The sequence below is a fragment of the Mesocricetus auratus genome, unplaced genomic scaffold, assembly GCF_017639785.1.
Source record: "Mesocricetus auratus isolate SY011 unplaced genomic scaffold, BCM_Maur_2.0 Super-Scaffold_100010, whole genome shotgun sequence".
NCBI lineage: Eukaryota > Metazoa > Chordata > Mammalia > Rodentia > Cricetidae > Mesocricetus > Mesocricetus auratus.
In genome coordinates, this window is record NW_024429194.1 from 12,808,118 (window position 1) to 12,826,814 (window position 18,697).

An 18,697-nucleotide genomic window follows, 5' to 3' on the forward strand; every position below is an offset into this window, starting at 1 on the left:
CTGCTAGCCAAACCTTGTTATACTTAACAACCTTGTGGTTTTTCATTATCTCTGTTAAGAACTACTTTTAATAAAAAATTATAAAATATTTACCCATCTCAGACTGACTTTGAGTTTTATTTTAGATCAGTTTTATAAGTTATATAATTTATTCTTGCATATATCATAATTGTCACATTAAAGTCAATTGTGTGAATATACTTTATTAGATGTACTTCTTTTAGTGACTGATTTTCCAGCAAGCATATCAAGTTTCTACTTATGTGAAAATACATCTCTGAATTTTTCTTTTTATATTTATCACTGCATTTGCTTGCTGAATTATTATTGAAACTTTACTTCTCAAATGATTTTTAAGGCAGTTTTCAAATTTATGCAGAAAATTAAATCTTTTGGATTTATAACAGAGACTACATTGAAGATATAAAGTGATTTGAAGATAAATTGTCATTGTTATAAAATTCATATGCTCATCAATAAACATACTGCATTTCTCCATTTGTTCACTCATTTTATACCTTACTTATAATTTTCTTCTATTTTCAAAGTTGATAAAGTATCCAGGAATTCTAGGACTATCAATGCTTCAAACCCTCATTTTTTTTCAGTTCTATCTAGAAGATTATACTATGTTAAAAAATTACTTTAGACTCTTTCAGTTCCTTAAAGCTACAATTACTTGTGACGATTTTATATGCTATAATATCATTGAATCATGAACGTAATGCAGAAATAACTATCGTGCACTAGCTACATTGAAAAACCATTAAGGAATAACTTTATGTCTCACTCCTCATATTTCTAATTATTTTCTTTTCTGCAATATAGCACAGCATTTGCCTCCACTTTCATAAAGTGACAGAAACTAGGAGAAGGAATTGATCACATGACACTCTCTTCTAGGCCCATCTTCCTTCCCCTTATCTCCCTTTGGAATTCTAGAGTACCTGGTCCTTCATACAGTTCTCGTATAGATACAACAGAGGGAAAGGCCTCTAAGCAGCAAGTACAACACAAGATGAAATATTAAGGAAGCACTTTGTCAGAATATATATTCTTTTTGTCCTACTGCATTGGCGTCTTGCCTTGCCAGGGAACTTATGGTGGTGGCCACACCCTTTGGGGGTGGTTTCATGTTCAGACCCAACATAAGGTAGAGGAGGGGCTGGCTCGAGCTATCTAGGGTTGTGTGAGAACATAGGCCATGTTAGGTGCTAATAGAGGTTTGGGGTTTAAATGAATACACTAGATTCAAGATAGATGACAATTAGGTATTTATTAGGGTATTTACACAGATAAGAGTAAATAACTGCAAAGGTCTTCCTGCTCCAGAAGATGCATTCTCTGCCCTTCCAATGCTCCCTGAGCTCTGAGCCCTGAGCCCTGAGCCCTGAGCCCTGAGCCCTGAGCCCTGAGCCCTGAGCCCTGAGGTGAGAAATTGGATTATATCATATTTTTATAATAATTTTTTATTTAACTTTTTACACATGTTACTCTCAGTTCCATCTCCCTTCCCTCCTCCCCTGACCCCTCAATCCTCCCAACATCCTACCCTACTACAACTCTCCTCTGCTCCCCAGAGAGGATAAGGCCTTCCATGAGGGATTTTCAGAGTCTGTCATATAATCCCAGGCAGGTCATAGGTCTTCCCCCATGTGTCCAGGCTGAGAGAGCATCCCGCCATGTGGAATGGGCTCCCAGAGGCCATTTGTATGCCAGGAATAAATACTGATCTACTTTCTAAGGTCCTATAGATAGCTGAGGCCTCTTTGCTGACACCCAGGTTTCAGGAAGGGGGGGGGGGTCTGGATCAGTCCCACCCTGGTCTCAGTCATCAGTCTGGGGTCTATGTGTTCTCCCTTGTTTAGGTCAGCTGCCTCTGTGGATTACATCATATTTTTAAGAATCCTTGTCACTAACAAAACTATTTTTAATTGTTTTGCTTCCTTGATTACTTAGAAGAACCAGAAAGGAATGAGTTTCATTTTTCCAAAGTAACACTGTGCCACTTACTATTAGTCACTTACAATTGCTTTTTAATAGATTCATTGTTTTATGTGCATAAGTGTCTTGTCTGAGTGCATTTTTGTGCAGCATATTCATGCCTGGAGCCTGTGGAAACCAGAAGAGGGTATTTGACTCTCTTGAACTGGAGTTAGATATTCGTGAGCTGTCCTGCAGATTCCAGGCATTGAACCTAGCTTCTCTAGAAGAGCAACCATGGCTCTTATACAGGAAGCCATTTCTCCAGGCCAAATTAGTCATTATTTAAATATGTTCTCATAAGAACTTATTTAATTTCTTTAAAGAGTACTAATCTCTTTTATTTGTGATTTCTGAATTGTGTGTCAGGATGAAATATTAGATTCATTTTTAGATAATTATCTATATCTGTGTAGGTATTTGCTTGATTTTCCAGTGTACTGTTAGTGCAGGAAATTATTTGATATACTGAATGATTCTTTTATTTCTGTTATTAAAATCCAAGTGCAGATGACAGCTATCCTTGTTTTTCTATCTAAAGAAATGATTTCTCTAATATAAGAATTTATTGTTCCTTAAACTTCTGAATTAAATTAGTTATACTTTGAACATGGTGATTTTTCTTTTTTATTAATTTTTTCATTTATTTTACATCCCAACCACATCTTCCCCTCCCCTCTTCCCATTCTCTCTTCCCTGTCTCCCCTCTGCCTCTTCTCCCCAATCCATCCCTTCTTACCTCTGTTCAAATAGGGACTGGCCACCTACAGGTACCAACAAAGCATGGCATATCAATTTGAGGTAGCACTAGGCTCTTCTCCTTGTGTTAACACTGGGCAAGGCAATCCAGTGTTAGGAACAGGGTCCCAAAAGGCAGCCAGAGTGTGAGGGACAGGCCCTACTCTCAGTTCCAGGAGTTCTACAAATAGACCAAGCCACGCCACAATCACACATATGCAGAGGGCCTAGACCAGTGAAATGTAAGTTCCCAAGTCACTGGCCCATAGTCTGTGAGCTCCCATGAGCAGGCCATTTGCTTCTGTGGGCTCCCTTATGATATTATTGTACACCCTGACTTGTACATTCCTTCCACTCCTCAACAGGATTCCCCTGGTTTCGCTGTTTTAATCACTTACTGGATGAAAGTTCTCCAACAACAATTGGAGCCATTACTAATCTGATTACAGGAGCCGACCAGTTCACACTACCTATCCACTATTGCTAGGAGTCTTATCTGGGTAATCCTTGTGGATTCCTGAGAGTTTCCCTTGCATCAAGTTTCTACCCGACCCCAAAATGCTTCCCCTATCAAGTCATCTCTTTTATTACTCTCCCAATCCATCCACACCTCAACCTGATCCTTCATGTCCCTATTCTTTCATGACCCAGTCTACCCAGGAGATCTCCACTTCCCCTTCCCAGGGGGATCCAGACAGCCCACCTTGGGCCCTCCATGTCACTTAGTCTCTGTGGGTCTGTGGATTGTAGTCTGGTCATCCTTTTCTTTACAGCTAATATCCACTTATGAGTGAGTACATACCATGTTTGTCTTTCAGAATCTGTGTGACTTCACTCAGAATGATTTTTTCCTAGTTCTAACCACTTACCTTCAAGTTTCCTATTGTCATTGTGTATAACACCATTGTGTAAATGTACCACATTTTCTTTGTCTATTCTTGGGTTGAGACCATCTAGGTTGTTTCCTGTTCTAACAATTACAAATAATGCTGCTATAAACAAAGGTGAGCAAGTATCCTTATGGCATGATTGAGCATCCTTTGGGTATATGCCAAAAAGTGGTATAGATGGGTATTGAGGTAGATTGACTCCCAATTTTCTGAGAAACTCCCACATTGATTTCCAAAGTAGCTGTACAAGTTTGCACTCCCACCAGCAATGGAGGAGTGTTCCCCTGACTCCACACCCTCTCCCACATGAGCCATCCTCAGTATTTTTTTTATCTTAGCTATTCTTACTGGTATAAGATGGAATATCAAGTCATTTTTATTTGCATTTCTTTATGGCTGAGAATGTTGACCAATTCTTTAAGTGTTTCTTAGCCATTCTCTGTTATTTATTTTACATACTGACCATAGATTTCCCTCCCTCCTCTCCTCTTGGTCCTCCCCCTCTCCCCATCCCACTCCCTGTTTTCCCACTTACTCCCCTCCCCTTCCATTCCTCTTCCATCACCATTCAGAAAGGGGAAGTCCTCCCATGGGCTTGAACAAAGCATGGAACATCAAGTTGAGGACGGAGTTCCTCCTCAGAACCTGTACCCCGTTTGAGATTCTTCTGTTGGGAATTCTCTGTTTAGATCTATATTCCAGTTTTTAATTAGATTAGTTTTTGTTGTTGTTGTTTTTGATATCTAGTTTCTTGAGTTCTTTATATATTTTAGAGATCAAACCTCTGTAAGATGTGGGATTGATAAAGCTCTTTTCCCTATCTGTGGGCTGCCATTTTATATTATTGACATTGTTCTTTGCCTTACAGAAGCTTTCAGTTTAAAGTCACATTTATTGTTGATCTCTGTGTCTATGCTCCTGGTGTTCTATTTGGGAAGTTATGTCCTGTGCCAATGTGTTCAAGGCTATTTCTAACTTTCTCCTCTAACAGATTCAGTATAACAGGACTTATGTTGAGGTTTTTGATCCACTTGGACTCAAGTTTTGTTCAGGGTGATTGATATGGATCTCTTTGCATTCTTCTACATGCCAACATCCAGTTATGCCAGCACCATTTGTTGAAGATGCTCTCTTTTGGCCCCATATATATAGTTTTGGCTTCTTTGTAAAAAAAATACAGGTATTTACAGGTATTCATAGGTGTGTATATTTACATCAGGATCTTTGATTCAATTCCATTGATCCACTTGTCTGTTTTTATGCCAATACCATGCTGATTTTATTACAGTAGATCTGAAATAGAGCTTGAAATCAGTGATGCTGATACTTCTGGAAATTCTTTTATTGTACATGATTGTTTAATTTATCCTGTGCTGTTTTTCCATATAAAGTTGATAAGTGTTATTTCCATGTCTTTAAAGAATTGTGTTTTGATGTTTGATGGGGGTTGCAATGAATCTGCACATTGCCTTTTGTAAAATGGCCATATTTACTGTTAATCCTACTGATCCTTGAGCATAGAAGATCTATGTTGTCAATATCTTCTCTAATTTCTTTCTTTAAAGACTTGAAGTTCTTGTCATACATGTCTTTCACTTGTTTTTTAAGAGTAACCCCAAGATATTTTATATTATTTGTGGCTACCATTGTTTTCCCTGATTTCTTTCCCAATTCATTTATCATTTGCCTATGGGAGGGCTACTGACATTTTTTTTGAGTCAGTCTTCTTTGCAGCCACATCACTGAAGGTGTTTATCAACCTTGGTAGATTTTTAGGGAGTCACTTATATAAACTATCATATCATCTGCAAACAGCTATACTTTGACCTTTTCCTTTCTATTTTGTATGTCCTTGGTCTCCTTTTGTTGTGTTATCACTCAAGCTAGAACTTTGGATACTATAATCAATATAGTACTTGAGGATGGTCATTTTTCAGGTGAATGCTTTTCTTCTAAATTATTATAAAACGGGGCCTTTCATAAGATGTAAGTATTTTTAAATCTTAATATTTCAATTTGCCCCCAAATTTACTGTATTCCTTGATAAAATTGTCATATTTACTTATATGCATATTTTACTTTAAATATGCTTCCAATCAGAAGTTGGAGCCACATGCCAATAACACCAACTACTACAGAGATAAAAGCAAAATAATAAGTTGAAGTTCAACATCTTCAACATAGTAAACTGGAAGCCAAGCAAAGTAATTTAGAGAGACCTTCTCACAAAACATCTTCACACAAATACATATTGCAGTGGTAGTATATATGAAGCACAAGGCTCAATACTCAATAAGACAATAACAAAAGAGACATTTACGTTTGTTTGTTTGTCTGTTTGCTTATATGCTTGCTTTTTTAAGACAGGGTTTTATGTATCACAGGCTAGCCTTACACTATGTAATCAGAAATAACCTAGAAATTATAATCCTTCTGCCCTTATTCTCAAGTAGTCAGTTTATAGCTGTGTACTACATGCCTAGGAGTAAACAGATTTTTTAATATTTAAATTTTATTTTCTTTTTATCTTGTGACAATTTAATTTTTTATTATTTTATGTTTTATTAAATTTTGAATATGCATAATTATTCATCCAGAAAAAGATCCTAGATTTGTATCAGATATATGTGACTTAAGTTGATAACTGATAATTTCTTCAATTAATGCTATACCATTTAATGCAATTCAAATTCCAATGAGATATTTTTGTGGAATAAAATTTAAATGTAAGGCTTAGATTAGAATAATAAATTTCTAAATATCAAAAAGTTTAGTCATTCAGATGATGGTAGAGTCACTAGTTTGCCTCTAACATAAATGCCTAACAAGCAAAGGTATTAAAATTATCAATTAATCCAATAAAATAGGAAACAAGTCATTATTTCTTTAGAGTATATATGTATATATATATATACATATATATATATATACATACATCTTGACCAAAACTTTTTCCCCTGTCTTCATTTAGAAATACCTACCTAGTTTATTAATGTGAATGAAGCATGCATCAGAATTCATTCATCATGTTCATTCATGGAACGACATTCCTTTTTCAAATAGAAGGATTTAGGACTTGAAGCTATGAAAATAATTCCCAATAGGGCTGGAACATGTAAGCCATCTTTTATGTCCCAAAATATATCTGCATTAATGATGCACTGAGTTAATCATAATAAACATGAAGTTATTTTATAATTAAAAAATACACCAAAGTGCTGTACATATAAGCTGAGACCCTTTGTTTATTCATTTGATTCTGATCTTTTCCTTTCATAGATAAAATCATGTTTTGATCCAAATGGCATTAGTCCATATTGTAGGGATATCAGTAACCTCATTTGCCAAAGATAACCTTGAAATACCAAAAAAATGTAAGTAGATTACATTGCATTATGACAGGATGTATTAATGTGAGGAGAAGCTATTGCAAATGTTACAGCTTGGTTCAGCACAATCTGAAGGTTTGTAAATGGGAAAGAGTAAGAGAGTAGTTAGAAATGATATGATGAAGGAAAGGGAGATGGAGATACAGAAAGAGATGCTATCATACTCAGATAAAAGAGGTAAATATAGACTGACATCTCTGGAAGCTCAAAAGGGTAAGAAACAGGTTCTTCCCTGAGTGCTTCAGAAAACAAAAATGAAGCCTTGACATGATTTCAGTCTTAAGACTTCCAGATGATCTGAATAATAAAATAACACATTTTGTTGTTTGAAGCCAATAAATGCCTCCTCTGTGGTTTCAGCAGTGAGTCAGTGACACTATCATGCATGCAAGTTTTGCTTAATGTCTTCATGCCCTTTAACTCACATTAATTATGCCAGCGTGTTCATCTGTCATCTCTACAGACATAAAATTCAACATATACCATCTTGCTCTCTCTCATATCCCTTCCAAAATGATGGTTCACAGATGCTGTATGTTGAAACAGTAGATGTCTCCTCACACTAATTTGGTCACTACTTCATTAATTGGATCCACTCAACATTTGACACCACTACTTCAGTTTCATGAGGAGGAAAAGAGGAGGTTGGGTAGACAGAGATTCACTCAGTCAATTTCCTTTAAAATGCTTCTTAGCAGAGATAGGAAAGACAGAAGTGCAAGCTTTTACATACATGTTTCCCAACTGCAAAAACCTCTCTTTAAGCTGTAGAAAATTATAATTTTTCAATTTAATATCTGTTTGAAGTCACCCTCTTTCTCTTCAGGAATCCTACTGTAATCTGATAAATGGGTTTAATTTTTAGAAAATAAGGCATTTGGCAGGTAACCTTTTATTTCTTCCTTCCCTCAGGCAAAGAAACAGAATTTGCTACTTTCTTTGGTTCAAAAAAATAAATAAAATAAATATGGGATATAAATAATATAAATTATTTCTCATATCTACTGGCCCATTGGGCATTATTCATTAAGGCTGAAGTAGTAATCAGCAAGCTTTCTAGACCTAATCTATTTGTTAATGTAGAAAAATAAAACAGAAAATATCAAAAATGTATTTCCCTTGGGAAAGCCATCTTCTAGGATAACATTTCTTCATAGCAAGCTGCAGGTACAGCTATAAGACAGAGCTTGCCACTAAAACACGTAGAAGTGCTAAACATCTGCTAATGCCATTTTTTACTACTGACACACCACTGTTCATAAGATGGAGAAATTAGCTTCATTTCAGCTATTTTAAACAAGGAACAGAATCAAAGCACAGATTGCTGCTCTAAAGTATTTAAAAAGTATTTAAACTTTGAGGTCCTGATTACGAGGCTTTTGTGGAAGTACACTGAAGGTGCCTTGGGAGCCAGTAGGATAGCTGTACTTTCCATGAGAGAATCTCTGTTCTGTTGCATAAATCACTACAGTCCCAACATACTCTTTTGCCTCATACCCCTCTCTATCCTTAGTGTCTGTGTCCCATGTACAAGACAAGAATTCAAGAACTTGTACAGTTCATATGTAACAAAATAATGCTCATTAAACACACACACACACACACATACAAGATGCTGTGTTATTTTATTTTATGCTAATTGCATAAAATGATGGATTTTCACTGTGACATTTTCATTCATATGTTAATATGCCTTATCTTAGCATATGTGTTGTAGTGTGTGTGTGTGTGTTTGTGTATGTAGAATACAGGAGTCTACATAATCTTCTTAACCAAGTTCCTCTTTTAATTGCTGTGTATACCCTCATATTAGGGCCCACAGAGGTGGGTGGTCATGTGGATGCCTGGGAAGAACTTTGCTGCCTTCATCTATTGCCTTCCACCTTATTCCCTTGAGGCAGTGTCGTCTCTCATGCAACTGGAAGTTCACTGTCTCTGCTGGATTCACTGGCCGGAGAGCTGCCAGGACCTACCCATCTCTGCCCCCATGCAAGGCTTTCTATGTTGATGCTGGGGACTGAACTTCAGGTGGTATGCCTTATTAAGGGATATGTCTTATAAAGGGGCTATGTACAGTCTTTCTGAGAAAATGATACTTTTTAAATTATTAATTTTTTTAAAAGTTAGCTTTCATGAAAATTATCCAGAGTTCAGTATTTCAAAGAGAGAAGAGATAAAATAGATATGAGCCAAGGATGCATCAAATATAGACTTTTTATTCTACCAAATTCCCTTGGTTCTCCATTCATAAGTGTTGTTAAACATCTTGTCCCAAATTCTTTCTCTCTTAATGTTGACACAGACATCGTTTAAAGGTCACAAGAGTCATTAGATTTGCAAATTTGAAGAAGCATAGTAGCAAGATCTCATGTATGTCCTTATGAGCTCTCGCACAGCTCTTTAGAGAATGAGTAAGGAAAAGAGAAGACAAGACAGGAAATAAGAAAGTAACTACAAGGCTTCACAGCATGGCACCTGAGATTAATTGAGTGACATGAAAATATTTTGGGTAGAACCCATACTTCCTGACAATGAATTGGATATAAGGAATTAGAGGGAGTTGATTTAGATGATTGCTAAATATTTGACAAAAACAACTTGAGTCTTGTAGTAGAGGAAGGATTCTATTATGCTCTGTACTTAAATATGTTTTTCTCTATTTGAGCTATCATTAATTATAACAGACAGAAATTTTCCTATGATGTCTTCATTATTTCATTAAAATATTAGTAGTTTGGGTGGCTCAGCAGTCAAATGTTTCTGTTCAAAGCAAACATTTTTACACCTCATTGTGGAACATAACTGAAAGGGGTACTAATAACCCTTGATTGATAACACTAGCCAACTTTCAGAAATACATTAGTTTGTAAAACTTTTGACAGACAGTTTAGTTGGTAAAAGTTTGTATTTTTCTAGTATACATACTACCTATCACTCCATGCTTTTTAACACCAAACATAGTTTCTAAGTTCAAGGTCCTACATTCAAGCTAATTGTCATCTTTTTTTCTAAAGGATTCAAAAACAGTCTAGAGAAATAGTAGTCATAAGAATATAAGCATATATGTTTACAATAGGACAATTTATTTGATAAAATCTTTCCTAGAATTTCCCATTAATCAGGGCACATTTTATACATCTATTTGTTTCCTCCATTCTGAACATTCTTTAAAATGACAATGGCAAGATGGTAGCTTTGAATGAAAATAAGGATAAAACAATGGAATCAGACTTGGAACCCAATACTAACAGATGTTAGGAGAAGGAAAAGAATAAATTGTAACATACGTCACTGTTGAAAGAGAACGAAAAAGCTAGATCTCATAATGAGGCAGCCAGGTACCATCATCACATAGTGAGGGTGCCATTTAGACAGTTCAAACAAACGTGTTGAGTAGTTGCTTGAATCCAGAAGTATGTCTCTGGACATCAGTCCACACCCTTAACCCCAGACTCTTAACTCAGACTGCTAGATAACTTCTTCTAAAATAATTGGAAGGCTTCATTGATCAAAATTTAACCCTAGTTAGAAAACCAGACAAGTGAAAAGAAGACCACCAAGAAGTTGAAATTCACTTACTGAACAATGTTCATGGACTTTCTCTCAGCTTGACTTTTCTTGTGTCAGAAGTAGGTACCTGGAAGAAGAGTAAATTAATCTCAGAATAAAATGGACAAAAAGGAAATAAGATAGATAAGATCCCTCTCTAAACAAGAACAAAAAATTAAAATTCTGAGGAAATGTGAAACATCCAAACGGTAATGTTATAATTAGCCAAACTGTACTAAAAGTATGAAGAGACAATAGAGACATGGTTAAGCACGCTAGCTTGGCATCTTTACATGGTTTTGTGGTATCTACTAGAAAAAATAGGCAATGACTTGAGGAAGAAAGTATGCAAAATAGAGTACAGATCACAAAGAAAGGGAAAGGAATATTTTGTTTTAAAGTAAAGACACAGGACAGCAGGTGCTTCAGACATGGCAAACAACTCACACCATTGGGAACAAGAGCGGAGGATGCACAAGGAATCAAAGGGTGTGTATTGTACAACTAGGTTAGTGTGGATCAGGCAAGACAGTCAACCACCTCCAAGTTTGTATGAACACACAAACTGGAGCAGAGCTGTACAAAACTTCTTATACATAGAGTGAAGCCAGGATGACTGCCTGAGATGCTTTATGGTTTTAAAAAAATGCAACTGAATCATTTAAAACAGCATAATGGTATTCTTCTAGGAAGTACGACTTGGATGCAGGCTCTGAGAAAATGCTGCCATTCCAGGCTTTGTCTTAAATAAGCAGATATTAATATTCCTGGAATAAAAATTAAAAATACATCTTGAAAATGCAAGAGTCGGACATTAAATTCCATTGTTCCTGCTTTGATTGCAGATTGTTAGGGCATTATTTCAGTCTATGGATACTGCTTTAATGCTGGGATCTGTGACATGATTAAAATTTGATCAGTAGAGATTCATGATGAGGAAGTTATTTCTCCCAAATCCTGAAAGCATCTTTTTTTGTCTTTGTCAATTTCTTTTAGAAAATAAAATCAAAAATAAATAGGGCTGATTACAGTCTATTAAGAACAGATGGATAATGTTCCCATCAGCAAGTGGACCAAATGGACATTTTTTTTTACCCCTCCTCCCTTTTTACACTCATCATCTGCATTGGATGTAAGAATGGGCAAACATACATATTCATATCATAGAGACAGACAACATTTCTAGACTACAGGTTCAAAATCAAAAGGACAGTTTTATTTTCCTTCCAGGGACAATATACAAATGACAAAGCGATCTTCACAGTTCTTAATGAGATCCCAAGGTAGTCACGATGGTCTCAAAAGTGAAATAGTTGAATAGCTGAATTCAAACTAAAGGATTTTTTTTCCTTTTTAGAAACTTCTGGCTGTTTTTAAAGAAAGAGCATGGCATGTAGAATACTGGACAACAGAAAAATAATGCGTTTTCACATTTTTTGGAAGATCAAGATTTATTATCAGGAGTTCAAAGCTGATTAATGATGTCACAATGAATACCAAAGGGAGCAAAGAGATTTGTCACTTATTGTAAAGTGTAGTCACATTTGTTTTAGCTTCTAGCTGTGGGTCCACAAAACCAGAGTCATTACTTTCTGAATGAAGTATTACATGCCAGATATTAATAATAGAGCATCTGGTGAGCCCCAGCTCCCTGGATTGTCATCTATGCATATGATTTGGGAAGAGAACTGAGTGAATTGTTTAGGGTTCCATAATACTTGAAGTGGTAGCACTGCCCAGGGCAAGACACTGTCCCCTCAGGCCACAACTTCATTGTATAACTAGAAAAGTCCCTCAGCACTAACCTGACTCTCTCTCTATCCCAGAATTATTTTGCTCCCTGCCTTCAGTGGGCCAAGGGGTTGTTTTGTTATAAATATACATTCATTACTGTCTTCCATGTGACATATTTTGGGTACATAAAAGAATATACTGAAATTACTTCAATTAATTTCATTTAGCAGACTGCTTTGCTCTCTCTGTTCAAGGGCATAAAGTTAGTCACAACTAACAGCACATCATGGACACGGCTACTGGTGAAGTTTAAGTTTATTTTACAAGAACTTTAAATTAATAAAACTGAGTATATAAAGGATATGAATACTTCCAAGCCATGCACGTTCAAATGAGATTTAATCTAAATTTTCTGAAGTGTTTGACTGTTTCTAGTGTCTGTCTTCTTTGACTTTATAGATGTATGCTATATTACATTTTATTCCTATTATTTTAAATCTTCTTTCTCTCATAAGCACTCATGAAAACAACAATATGATTCCTGAAAACATATCAAAATGATTAATTCCCACCCCTACTAAATAAAATGTCAAGACCCATAGCAAACTTACTTTATGACTGAAATGAGAAATAGAAGAAACAATCATGTGACTAAGTTGTTACTTTTTTTACTGAAATCTTAAACCAAGTCTAATAGGAAAGAAAAATAACATCCAGAAGCAATCATGAAGAAAACAAAATTTGAATCTTTAACTATTCTGGTAAGAAATAAAATTATATAATATGTGCTTAGGAAATAGCCAACACAGAAATAAACTGTTCACTCATTAGTCTGACCCAGCAACACTGTCAAAACAGTCATCATGGCATTGAGTATTGGTTATGGCAGGTACTGAGGTCAACGGAATTTCTCTGATCTTTGTCGTCTTATTACTGCCTCATCACAACAAGAGCTAGAGCTCTTACACCGTCAGAGCATGTGACAGGACTGGGGACAAAAATTGACATTCAACTTGGCACTCTGAGACCTTACTGCCATCATATCCATTTGGTCCCAGAGAACTGCTTATCCTGGGGATTCTACTGTTACCACTTTCCCTACTCAGCTGTTAAAATGGGTAGATGAGTTGGACTATGTTTGCCCCAGACTGTCTGAACACACTTGGCAATGTAACTTAGTACTCTGTCTTCTTCCTTGTAGATATTGTCTACGGAGTAGAAAACACACATGTACGTGCACATGTGTGGACATACACAAACACACACGCACATAACTTGATATTTTTAAAATTAAATTTACCTTATATTTTTCACTTTCAACTGAGAATAGACTGTAGAGAGACATGCTTAAGAGTGAACTTTCCAGTACAAACTACCGTCTCTCTTGGATGTGAGTTGTGGGGAAGTAGATGGAAGGAGGTATGCCACACACCAGCTCACGTTTCACTAGGGAGTCATAGCACCAGAGCAGAAGAGATGACGGTCCCACTAGGGGGGATATGACAAGCACAGATAATTTCAGAAGGAAGTAAAACATGCCAAAAGAATTTTTTAAAAAAGGAATTCACAAAAGATCAAGCTGAAGGAACATGTTAAATTTAACCTCAAACCTGCCATCTGATCATTCAGCTACTATCAGAATCCCCTTTTGGCAGCAGCTTGCCATTTTCCTAATAACCTCCCATAAATTTAAAGGTTCTGAAACATAAATAATTTACATTTAAGATTAATGAGATGCATGGAAGAGGGGCCGAGAAATTTAAAAGTATTTAGAGAAAAGGCAAGTAACTTAAAGTATTATGGCAAGAGAATTCACTAATACGCAAGGGTTCTCATCTCTGAAAATTCTGGTCTCTTAGTTGAAGTTCCAATGAGAAACAAATGCAATATCTATGTTATACCATTCTATGTATGCTTATTAAATACCTAGTATTGGGGAGCATTTGATACGTAAAAGAAATAGGCGCATGCTCTGAGTTCCCATCAAAGAGCTAAGATTCTACAAGCAATATTTCCCTTTTTCAAACCCTAGGAATTGTTAAGATAGTGCAAAAGCAAGGGACCTCTCTAACATGAAGGGAGTTCCTTTCTGGGGTAATGAGAAATGGTGGGTGAATATTTGAACTGGGATACTTGAGAATTTTTAGTGGAGAGAGTAGATTAATCAGGCAGGTGGTAGGCTGATAGAATCCCAAGTGGTTCAACTCAAGACACAAAGTCTATGATGTGAGTAGCAAGTCATTAAAAGTCAGATGAAGCTATATTTTCAGAAGTGTCAGGAGGAATGAGGACCAATACTCCTTTCAGAAGCATAGATCAGGAGTTCACAACCTGTGGATCAACACACATTTGACAAATCTCTATCTCTAAAATATGTACATCATAATTCAGACCAGTAACAAAATTATAGTTGTAAGGCAGCAACTAACATAATTTTATGTTTGGGTGTTACCTCAACATGAGAAACTATATTAAAGGATTGCAGCATTAGGAAGGCTGAGAACCGCTGATATAGAATAAGGAACCTCACCTAACCAAAAAGGATCTTAATATTTACTATGGGAATTATAGGTTCTAAGTTAAAATCAGCAATAAAATACAAATACTTGAAGAACGTATTGCAGTAAACAAGTATTATCTTATTCAGAACAATAATTATTTTATGTGAAAGCTAATGACATTGATTTTCACTAGTATTGGAAATAGAACTTTGACTATAAGCAAGGCTGGATTGATTTTTTTTATTTATCACAGATGTTGGGAAATTTTAGCACCAACTTTGTGGTAGTTTCCCAAAATAACTTTTCAAAGAAGCTTGTTTTAATGTATCGAACCATAATTACTATTTTAATAAGATGAGGACATTAGCTTACACAACTAATCTAATGGTAAAATAAGCAAAAACATAGGTGAAACAGTGATTGCTGCCTTGACTGCCCAGCTGTGAAGTTCAAAGACGGTTTAAGTATCACAGAGATATCCCAAAACAGTGTTTTTATTTGTGACTCTCACAGTAGGGTATAATGTCATCAAGACGATATAAAGTGACAAATGACCTACTCATAAGGATAGTCTGCTGACAGAAAACAACAGCAAAACACCATTTGGGTGGTGTAAGTAAGGAATAGAGAATGTTGACACCAGGGTGACAAAGTGGAATAGTCAGGAAGAAAAAACATTGAATGGGATTTGACAAATAGTTTTAGCCTACAGATTTGAAGTCTACAGATTCAGAAGGCTCAAAATGTTACTATCAGTGTTCATGATTTTAAAGAGACAACGGTTTTCAATTCTAAACAAAATTTTCTAAACACTGAAAGGGTACATGATATAATTTATAAGTTGCATGGGAACGGCCTGGAGGAAGTTTTCATGAGGTAGAGAATTGCCATTCTTTCTATGAGTGAACTGAGAGTTGAGTTAGAATGAATTATAGCCACCCACTGATAGAAGAAAAGGCATGTCTTCACTTCACACAGAAAGGAAATGGGAAGAATTATAAAAATGAAGATAGGTTTAGGGGTAAAGTAGATCAGCATTGCTGTGACAAACTTGATGGCCTCTATCTTTTATTAACAGAAAATGAGATTATGGCAAGACTGAGGATTAGGGAATGAGGTTAAAGACTTGAATTTAAATATTAAAAATCAAATAATACATAGAAATTATATTAATATACAAAGGAATTTGGCAATGAATTAAAGTACGTAAGAGTCACAAGTCCAGGTTGAAGGTACAAAGCCATCACATTAGTGCAATTGCATGAAGGTAAAGTGAGGAAAATTCTGAACAAGCAAGGATGTAAACACAGTCATTAGGAAGGGAGAAAGGAAGGTAGAGAGGACCTGAATTGTTAGAGGTCTCTGTGAGAGCAGTATCTGCAGTGGACATGGAGACCATCTGACATGAGAGACCATCTGAAATACACAGGACAACAGTATGGCAATGTCAAAGGTGTGGCCAACTTTCTTAAGTGTACCCTTTCCAGAACCTGGTGAAATGGAAAGGGAATTGTACTGAAAGATAAACAGATGTCTACCATTATATGATATCTCATTGTTAGGTTTTTAGAACATTTGTGCCAAGGTCTAAACTCATGAAAACAGAGACATCTGATATTGCAAGCAAAGCAGCTAATATTTTCCTCAAATCTAAAAGTTTTCTCTTCAAAGTTTTAGTGGGACATAGACAACTACAATCCAAAAATAACAAATAGAGTTTTCAAAACTAAAATATTCATATACTCTAACATGTATTACACTATAGTATTATAGTTGATATATTTTTTATTAGTAGTTACTAATGCTAAAGTTTTACTATGCCTCCTTAGTAATTAAATTAAAGTGCTAGGAGTATGGTTACTCCTATAACATTCATGCCACTATCCCATCAGTGAGTGAGAATATCTTGCCAGTTTTTATTGCAGCTCATAAGTGTCACAGCTGGGGAACCTGTAGGATGTGGATCCTTGGATCCTAGCTCTAGTATGTGTCACTAGGGAAGTACTTTGAAAATGTAACAGCCTTATCACACTTCCAATTTCTCTCTCTCTCTCTCTCTCTCTCTCTCTCTCTCTCTCTCTCTCTCTCTCTCTGTGTGTGTGTGTGTGTGTGTGTGTCTGTCTGTCTGTCTCAGTCAAAGCAAAGAAGTGAACTTATTTATGTGTGCTACCACAGCAACCAAGTTAACTAATACATGATTTTTGACAACCACAGAGTTGGGATAGTAATCAGGCTGTTTTGCCTTGTCTTTTCTCAGGGAATAGGGTCTACACTGACTGAACCATATTATTTTCTGGTGTCAACTTTTATTTTACTTCATCTACATAAATAACACTGTTAACCTTTTAAGACAATTTTACCCTTGAACTATTTGAAGAATTTTGTTAGCTTAAACTAACTTTTAATCACAGCCTCTTGTGGCGCTACTCGGGCAGCAGCCTTTCTCTGTGGTATTCCAAATGTCATCTCCTGCCTTTACTAACGTGACTACAAACTACAATAAACACAAACAAATCATGCCAACTCAACCGTAGAATCTGTTGCTATGCCAGGTTGAGTTGACCGTCATGTGCACTTGCACTGAGGTATAAAAAGTAGAGTGATTCTTAGCAAGCTAAACTTCTGGCACTTACCTGTCTAAGCACAGTATCTTCTGAACCAAAAACTCCTGAGCACTATTTAATGTCTTCTTGATGGCTCGCCACATAACATTAAATCCTTCAGTGACCATAACATAGCCATGTGTGTGTATACCCGGCCTTTGCCTGTTTTAACTGTTCTACCGCGTATGAATTCACTCTGGACTTCTATTGTATCATTGGAAATGGGGAAAAGGATAACATGCATCCTACAGATTTACTCTAAGGATCAAGTAAGAAAACACAGTCGCAACTTGAGTGAACGGTAGAAAGCAAAGCGAGGCTGAGGACATGGCAGCCACTAAGGAGAACTGCGGTCAGTGACGACGGGTGTTATTACGTACATCATCTTCAGCATTGCTCAGGGCTGGGACATGCTGTCACAGGATGCACAGAAGCAACTCAGGCCATCTTCTCCTTTACATGCAATCCGCAGTGAGATTTCAAGTTTCCTGAGCCACGCCTTTTGCCTCTTCTTTTCTTCCTCCATAAAATACATTACCACTTGATTCAAGAGAAGAGTTGGTTCTTTTCAGCTAAGCAAACTAAGGAAAATGCCTGGAGAACCAATCTCAGTTAATGGTTGTTCTTTTGGTTGCTACTTTGGCCTAGAATATTATCATGCTAAAATTAGTTATTGAGTGTAAAGAGTTTTCCAGCTTTTTAAATCATATGTTCCTTTTATGTCTCTGAATTGGCTTCTGTCTCCCAAGTACCAATAACACACACACACACACATACATACACACACACTCACACACATGCACACACATAGCTTAGTAAGATATTCCTCACCGAAAAATAATGTCATGGACAAAACTACCAATGTCTTGTTTACACTGTTCACATCTCTCTCCAGTATATCATATAGATGATAATTTTCAGTGTCCTTTTACAAGGTCCTATATACTTTTAAAATGAAGATTTCCCATATGGAACAATTTGATACTTTCTGGGTATTTATTCATTTTCTTTCCCCTTTTAATTACCTGGTAAAGTTCTAACTTGTATGTGTCTTAGCTTATAACATTGGCACACTTCACAATGAAAAGAAATCTTCTAAGCACCATAAAATAAGAAAAATAAAAACACAATTTACATGGATTTTTTCATGAAAATACAGAGAGTAAGCCCTTGTTGACATACATTAGATAAAATCTCAATTCAGAAATAATGTGATTTTAGTAATTGGAAGGTACAGTGGACAATTTTATACCAGATGTGAAGATCTAACCTATTTACTCATGAGTTGATGGAAACTTCCAGGTCAGTTA